Here is an 8,678-nt window from a genome sequence, read left to right on the forward strand (position 1 = left end):
TTCCATAAAGGGCCTCAAAAGGTGCCATCTTAATACTGGCCTGATAACTGTTATTGTAGGAGAATTCAATCAAGGGAAGATGGTCATCCCAAGATCCTTTCAAATCCATAACACAAGCTCTGAGCATATCTTCTAGAATTTGAATAGTTCTTTCAGATTGTCCATCTGTCTGAGGATGGAAAGTTGTACTGAATTTAAGGGAAGATCCCATTGCTGAATGTAAGCTATTCTAAAATTGAGATACAAAACGAGTGTCTCTATCTGATACAATGGTTTTAGGCACACCATGATATTTCACTATCTGATCAATATATAACCGGGCCAACCTTTCAGGTGTCAAGCCGGTTCTAATAGGTATGAAATGAGCTGTCTTTGTCAATCTGTCTACAATTACCCATGCAGAATCATTGCCTGAGGGAGTACGAGGTAGAACTTACACAAAATCCATTGTAATCTCCTCCCACTTCCATTCTGGGATGGAAAGTGGTTGCAATGTTCCGGGTGGTGTCTGATGTTCTGCCTTAATCACCTGACAAGTCAGGCACTGAGATACATATTGAGCTATTTCTCTTTTCATATTATTCCACCAGAAATTTCCTTTCAAGTCCTTATACATTTTCGTACCTCCAAGGTGTACAGAGTAACGCGAACTATACGCTTCCTTCAAAATTTCATTTTTCAAAACAGAGTCATTCGGAACACAAATGCGGTTACCAAACATCAAGGTACCATCATTGTGAGTTTGGAATTCAGATTCATATCCTTCTTCTAACTTATTTCTGATTTTACAAAATTCTGGGTCGGATTCCTGAGTTATTCTGATTCTTTCTTGCAATGTGGGCCGTACTTGGAGTGCTGCCATCAGTTCCCCAAAGTTTGGACCACAAATTTCTATTTTTGATCTTCGGAGGTCTTCTAAGATATACTTCTGAGAAGTGATCAAAGTTGCCAAATTCACAGACGACTTCCGACTTAGAGCATCAGCTACAACCTTAGCCTTTCTAGGGTGATAGCTTATGGTTAAGTCGTAGTCCTTCAACAGTTCTAGCCAACGCCTCTGCCTCATGTTCAATTCTTTCTGAGTAAAGATATACTTCAGACTCTTATGATCAGTGAAGATTTTACAAGGTTCTCCATACAGATAATGCCTCCAAATTTTCAAGGCAAACACAACTGCTGCCAATTCCAAATCATGAGTCGGATAATTCTCTTCATAAGGTTTCAACTGACGTGAAGCATACGCAATCACTTTGCCATTCTTCATCAACACACATCCTAAGCCTTTCTTTGAGGCATCACTGTGAATCACAAATCCTATTCTGTCAACAGGCAAAGTTAGGATGGGAGCAGAAACTAGCCTCTGTTTCAATCCCTGAAAGCTCTTTTCACAATCTTCAGACCAAACAAATTTTGTCCCTTTCCGTGTCAAACAGGTCAAAGTAGCAGCCAAACGTGAGAAGTCCTGAACAAAACGACAGTAGTGTCCTACCAAACCCAGAAAACTACGAATCTCCGAAACATTATTTGGTCTATTCCATAATGTTACTGCCTCAATCTTCTTTGGATCTACTGATACATCGTCTTGAGAGACCACATGACCTAAAAAGGAGATTGAGTCGATCCAGAATTTACATTTCTTCAGTTTTTCATATAGCTTCTCTTTTCTTAAGGTTTCTAAGACAACTTTCAGATGATGCTCGTGATCAGACTGACTTCTAGAATATATCAGAATGTCGTCAAAGAACACAACCACGAACTAGTCTAATAATGGTTTGAATATCCTGTTCATTAGGTCCATAAAAGCTGTCGGGGCATGTAGACACCCCCATTTTGCTCCGCTTTAATCAACAAAGAAGTCAGCGTTTTGCTATCCGTTTTTTAGTGTTTTCCATTCCTGTGTCCGCCTCTTATGTTTTCTCGATCTTTTTCGATCATTTCTGCCGTGTTTCGCATTTTCCCGATAAGTGTTGAGAGGGGTTATTCACGAGAATCCGAGCAAGAGAGAATTTGGACCCGTTTGGTGGGCCTGCATTGAGCATTTTGTTTAGACTTGGGTCAAACAATGAAACCATACATTTTTCCATGGAAAATGCATTTCGGCTTCATTTGGAGTTAACATTGAAACATTAATCTCTATGAGAAGGTGTCCATGTGTTTTAAGCCATGGGATGGGGCCCACCATGCGCTCAGCATGGTGTGGGCCCATCACCATATTTGTAAAGCATTTAGACAAATTGGAATGGGGCCACCACGATAAAAAGTTTAAAGGTAGGGCCATTATCATTTGTGGGGCCATTATCATTAATTATTTTTTTATGGGTGGTGCCACTATCATTTTGAGCTTCGTAATCTGATGTGTGGGACCTACAATTTACATATCGGGCTATGGTTGGGTGAGACCTATCATTTTATATTTTGAATGTGATTAGAATTCAATGGTCCGATCGGCGAGGCCCACCATACCCTCAATTACATGCATGATAGGGACGATCATAGGGTTTGGTAATTCCGCCACCTAATAAACAAATTCGGCAGTGTTTGGGGATTCCATTATGTCATTATTTTGAAAAGGGAATTTTTTTTTTTTAGAAAGGCATGGTGTAAACTTATTTTCGGTCATTGAATGTTGTGGGAAACATGCTCCCTTTTTCTAGAAAGAATGCTTGGGTATTCTTTTAATAGGGGGTGGGTTTTAGTAACACAGGAGGTAGCAAGGGAAGAAAACATTGTGGAAGGAAACTTTCTCAAGCAGAAAACGAGAAGATCGGTCTTAAGGGAGATTTGATTAGAAAGACAGCTATTCAAGGAGGAGGTGGGAAGAAAACAAAAGGAAAAAAAGAAGAATGATATGGGACTCTGTTTTTCGACGGGGGAAAAAAAAGAGCTAGCTCTCTCTGGTTCTTAGAGGAAAAAGAAAAGAAAAAGACGAAGAACAAAGCCGAGGCTCTGTTTTGCTCCTCAAGAGCAGCAACCCTCCATTGATCTCTCCTCAATCCCTCGGTTTTCCCTCTCCAGGTTATCCTCTGTGCTTCCACTCTCTCCCCCTTTTAATCCCTCCCTTTGTTTTTCCATCTTTCCCATAATCCCACCACCCTCTGTTTCTCAATTCCAACAGCACTCTCCCTACCCTCTGTTTCTCATCTCCAACAGCCCTCTCAAGCTCTCTGTTTCTCATCTCTAACAGCACTCTCCTTACCCTCTGTTTCTCATCTCCAACAACCCCCTCAGAGCGTCTGTTTTCCACTTTTATCCATCTCATCTTCCTATGCCTTCACCATCAACAGCCGTTCCACTCTCCATCCCTCTCCATCCCTCTCAATCCTCCCTCGGCCATCACTCCTTATCTCCCCATCTCCCCATCACCCTCTCTTTCTCATCTCATTATCTCTCTCACCCTCTACAACCCAACAAAAACGAAGCCAAATCAAAAACCAAAACATAAAAAAAAAAGAGAACGTGAAAAAAAAAAAACAGAGTATCTTATACTCTATTTTTTTTCTCTCGTACTCTCTCTCTCTCTCTCTCTCTCGAATACTCTCCCTCCCTATCTCTCTCTCCCCATCTCTCTCTCTCCATCCACTGTGAGAAAATAAATAAAAAAAACAAAAGAAGAAAGAGAAAGAAAGGAGGTCGGATCAAGCGTCGGCGGGATTTTCGAATTTTTCGGCTCTCGGATTCGGCGAGGATTTCAATTACAGGCAGGTACACAATTCTCAGATTTTTTCAGGATTATTTGGTATTTTTTTATATTTTTGCATGATTTTTAGCATTTAATTGAATTTAATTCAATATTATATGTGTGTGCTAAAAATCATGATCTACATGAGTGTTTTGATTCCGATTCGTCCCGAAATTTAATACACTGATCTATTTAAATAGACTAAAATAACCATCGGATCGGATCGGACATTGGATCAAAGGATTTCAAAAATTTGAGTGAAAAATGGAATTTCATTTAAAATAATGGCTGAGAAATTACAAAATTCGAAAAAATAGCTATCTCAGGATGATTGATTTTGTGGAATTTAAAAATTTTCTTGTGTTCATCACATCAGAACAAGGTTAAAGGACATTTTTCGGAGTTGTAATTTTCTCAAAAAGCATGTTTTAAAAATAGAAAACTCTTCAAAAATGTCTGTTTGACGAAGCAAAATAAAATATATACAAAATAGATTCCAAAATTAATGAAATTTCGTGGAACAATAATATGGTACTGATACAATCTACCATGAATTTTTAAGAATTTTGGGATTTTTTTTGGTATATTATTTGATGCTTTCTTTGAAAACAATAAGATTTTGTGAGATTTTTTACTGACATCAGATCACAATTAAAATTCACAAAATTTTTACATTAGTCTTATATTTCATATTTCTTACTGTTGTAAAATTTTCAATTGATTTGAATCTTTTTGCCTAAGGGAGGTAGTGTAAATTCATAATCTGGTCTTAAAATTGAAAAATCCGAAATTGGTAGTAAATAGTCTCAAAAATTCATGAAAATCTCACAGCATACAATGTTTACTCATATCTTACTACTGTAGAAATTTCAACGAATTTAGATTCCTATTTCTAGTAGTTTCTGTGTTGTTGTTACAATCTGGTCATATGGTTATTAAATCAGAAATAAATACGAGCTTAATGTTAAAATCTGTAAAACTCTTCTAATAAACTACATACCTTCACATCTTGTTTCTGTAGAAATTTCAATTCATTTCGAATTCGTTTGCAATAATTTCACTTGTAAAATCACTCAAGTAGTCTGAATTTGATAAAATCCACTAAAAATTGAAGTTAATTAAAAATCATTATGAAAATTCCTAAAGAACCTTAAATTTCTGTCACATGTTCACTCCTCAATCCATTGAAAACAGAAATCTTAGGATCTTCAGATTTCCCAGGCAAAATGGCCACTGTGTCCATAATCGTATCTCAATTGCAATCGATCGTTGACAATTTGAATATTTAAGCTATAGCATGTTATTGGCTCCGAGGTTACTGTCCACGGAAATCCTGAGATATGCCAGGCAATAAGGTGCTATAACCTAATTATTAAATTGCACAAGGAAAAAACGCGTGATTCCCTTCCGTGGATGCTATTCTAGGCCGAAATTGGTGAACCCTAGAACCTTTGGTATTCCTTAAATGTCCAGAAACCGAAAATCCTTGAAATCTGAAATTCATTAACTTCAAGAACTTAAATCGATTTGTCTTGTATCTCTCGGAACCCTTAGATTACGGTTTCCGTCATAAGAACCATTAGAGACCAATTTAGGAACACTTACGTCATGTCGTGTCCTAGGTTTTAAGGAGTCTTAGGTTTTAGGGAGTCCTAGAGTTAGGAGTCCAGTCTCATCACGTACGTTTGCTGTGGATAGTAATCGTGCCATAGGTCTAGTTACACTAGTCACCCAATCTTTCCCTAGGACAAGCCTAGTTACCTAGGATGTAGGTTAACTTGCATTAGTCTAAGAGACAATTTGCATTTAGATAGGATCATATAGCATCTTAGATGAAGTCCTAGGATAATAAAATCTTCAACTTGAATTAAATAACTTCTCTTAAAACTGTTGAAACAGTCAATCCAGTCTAGATCGGTGTCTTAGGCGAGTTAGGCATAAGTAGCTTAGCATAGGTGCACCGAACTACGTCGACTCTGATCCCAGTGAGGCTTGGGTACGTAGGCAGGTTGGATGCTTGATGGCATACCAATCACGAGTCGGCTCCACAACAAGTTGTGGGGTTTTGTATATTAATTTTCTTGTAAATTCTTAATTAAATCACTCAGGACTTTCCATGAAATTAGAATTTTAGGAGAACTTTCAATTAGATTGAATCCAGACAAATTAATAAATCAAGATACACATTTAGGATTCACATTGAAATTAGATCATAGGATGCATGTCACATAGTTCGCACATTAACAAAGAGTTGAATGAGCCATTTAAAATAAATTTAAAAGAGTTAACTTTTGAAATTGAAGACCGATTATCGGGCAGGAATGGTGCATGTGGTGGATAACTCCCCATACCTTCCATTCTTGTAACCAGGTAACGAGTCTAGATTTCTGATTAATTATGGGTCCTAGATCCCACATCTAGGTGGCGACTCTGTCAGTCTCTTTTGTGTGGAATTCGGATTGCCTTAGTGATCCCAAGTTCACATAAAAGATGAATTAAAATCAATAATAAAAGAGCACACGCCAATCGCGTGGGTACGAGAGACCAAGAGAGAGCATGGCGCCTCGCGCGCCACAACCCTCTCGCGGGATCGGGTCCCACAGTTTGGTGACTCTGCTGGGGATCACCTAACTTCATCAAAACTTCAAAGGATAACTCATTTGGATTTAATTTAACGAGCTCATAAAAACTCTATCTCTTATATACCTGTTAGATTAGTTTGTCTTGTTTTATTTTCTCATCACATCATACTCAAACTTAATCTAACAAAACCTGAAGGCATCATAGATTGCGCGTACTTATTGCACACACTTACATCACTTGCATCTAAACCCTTGCATCTCACATGCACACACGTCCTATTTTAGGAACCCTGAGTGTTATCTAGCATGGTTGACTGGGATTTCATCACCTGGTGCCTCTGTGCTAGAGAAGCATTCCACCCTTAGCCTAGCACCTTACTGTGCGTAAACGGATCTCTTGTTCACGTACTGATACGCCGGACACTGGTACAGTATATTGAACACGGATTGGCGCTAAGGGAACTCTTGGCCTTACCCCTAGATTAACCCACACATGCATATAATATACGAACACACGTGCATCACGTGTGTGAGCCTAGTTTAGGATATCCTACCCATTTGTGTCTAGATTAGGCTGTGGTCCATCTTCCAATGGCTACGATCGGTCCTTAGGTGCACAAACAAAGTCATGAGTCGAGATCCTCTCTCCACTCCGCTAGATTAGGATTAGGGTTTGATGCCTTCAGGTAACACTGTTAAAATGTACGAAGATCAAAAACTTTCCCTTTGGGGTTAGGATATAAATCCCATCATTTTCAAAGATCTCATAGGATTAGTCATTCATGATCTATCCGTTAAAAGCAATCTTATGCTATCTCATCTCATCTTTTGATCGTACGCCTTTCAATCTTCTATCATGTGATTCGATCATGTATTCATACTTTCTTTTACTGGCAGGAACTTATCCCAGTCTCGTGTTCATATAACCCTGATAATTCTTGTATCCTTTCTCTTGGCTTACAGGCACCATGTCTACTCGTACAATTCTTGATTGGATCCGTGGTACATTAAGAGAATCTCACATCTATGCCATAAGTGAGAAAGAGAAAAATCTCTTCGGCTACGTGGCAACCATTAAGCTCGATTGGGGATTGCTCTATGCTGCATCAGAGTGTTGGGATCCCGATCATCATGTCTTCAGTTTTGGCAACCAAGAAATGTGTCCCACCTTTGAAGAATGGTGTGCCTTATTAGAATATCCTGTGGATGGCCCTCTAGTGAAGCCATCCTGTGTTCCAGATTATCGTCCTTTGTTCATTCGCTTAATGAATAATCCAGATGAATCTATGAACTCTTTCATGAAAGGCCAAGAGGTGTCCATGCAACAACTGATTGACATTTACCCTCCTATTGGACACATTGGTGCTGTTGATATTCAAAAAGCCCGACGTCGCGCTTTGAGATTCTGCTCCTTCGCCAGGTTCCTCACTGTCCAGCCTTCTCGCTTTGCGTCAGCTGTTCTTTTGGACCTCGTGGATCAAATGGGTCGGGGCGCCAATCCAATTCCTACTATACTTGCAGAAACCTTCAATGGATTGGATGATATGGCTCGCCTTCGTGCCAGCTCAGGTCCAGGCTCTTATGTTCGCTCTTTCGTTGGGTCTTTCTCAGGATGTCCTGCATTACTCCAGGTGTGGTTGTGCCACAAGCTAAAAATTGCAGCTCCTGTCTATTTCGATCATACGTTATACACCTTCAGTGAATGACGCCATGATGTTTCTTTCGATCATAAAAGCGATTGGGTTGAATGGTTAAATTCTCGCCAACAAGATCAGATTTATTGGCAAATTCCTGGAATCCAAGTAGCTGTCTTCAACACCGGAGAAGCTAACTACGTTCGCCTTCTTGGTCTCAAAAAGACTTCCTTTTATGTTCCTGCCAGGATCCTGCGTCAGTATGGAAGGGAGCAATCTATTGTCCCTCCCCTTCGTCTTTTTTATCCGCCTGAGGATCTCAAGCCCAAGATTGTCAAAGCCGTTTCATCTGCTTGGGATGTCAGAATCATCAAACCTTTAAAAGAGTAAGCTGAGGAAGATTGTCGTCAGAAGAAGAAGTCTAAAAAGAATGCTTAGTTTCATGTTTAATCTTATCCGTTTATCTTTGAAAGAATGAACCATGTACTCAAGCTTTAATGATTGATCAATAAAGTTCATCTTTCTCTCTCATTATCTTGGTCTATGCATGCATCATTGTCTACTTCTTTCTGATTTTAAAATATGTCTTTCAAATATTTCAGGGCAGTAAACACCATAGCTAACCCCACTACTCCTTGGGTTCGGATCTCTTCACGATTGGAGAGGAATTCTGTCTCTCCACCACCTTCTCTGAGAACCCCAGCATCTCCTTCTTTCTCATCCTCACAAATGGTAGAAAATCAGGATAATCTTCCACCCGCTGCTATTACCGATACTCTTACC

The sequence above is a fragment of the Tasmannia lanceolata genome, unplaced genomic scaffold, assembly GCF_043159265.1.
Source record: "Tasmannia lanceolata isolate RefF3 unplaced genomic scaffold, GAP_Taslan_0.1 ptg000018l, whole genome shotgun sequence".
In the NCBI taxonomy this organism is placed as follows: domain Eukaryota; kingdom Viridiplantae; phylum Streptophyta; class Magnoliopsida; order Canellales; family Winteraceae; genus Tasmannia; species Tasmannia lanceolata.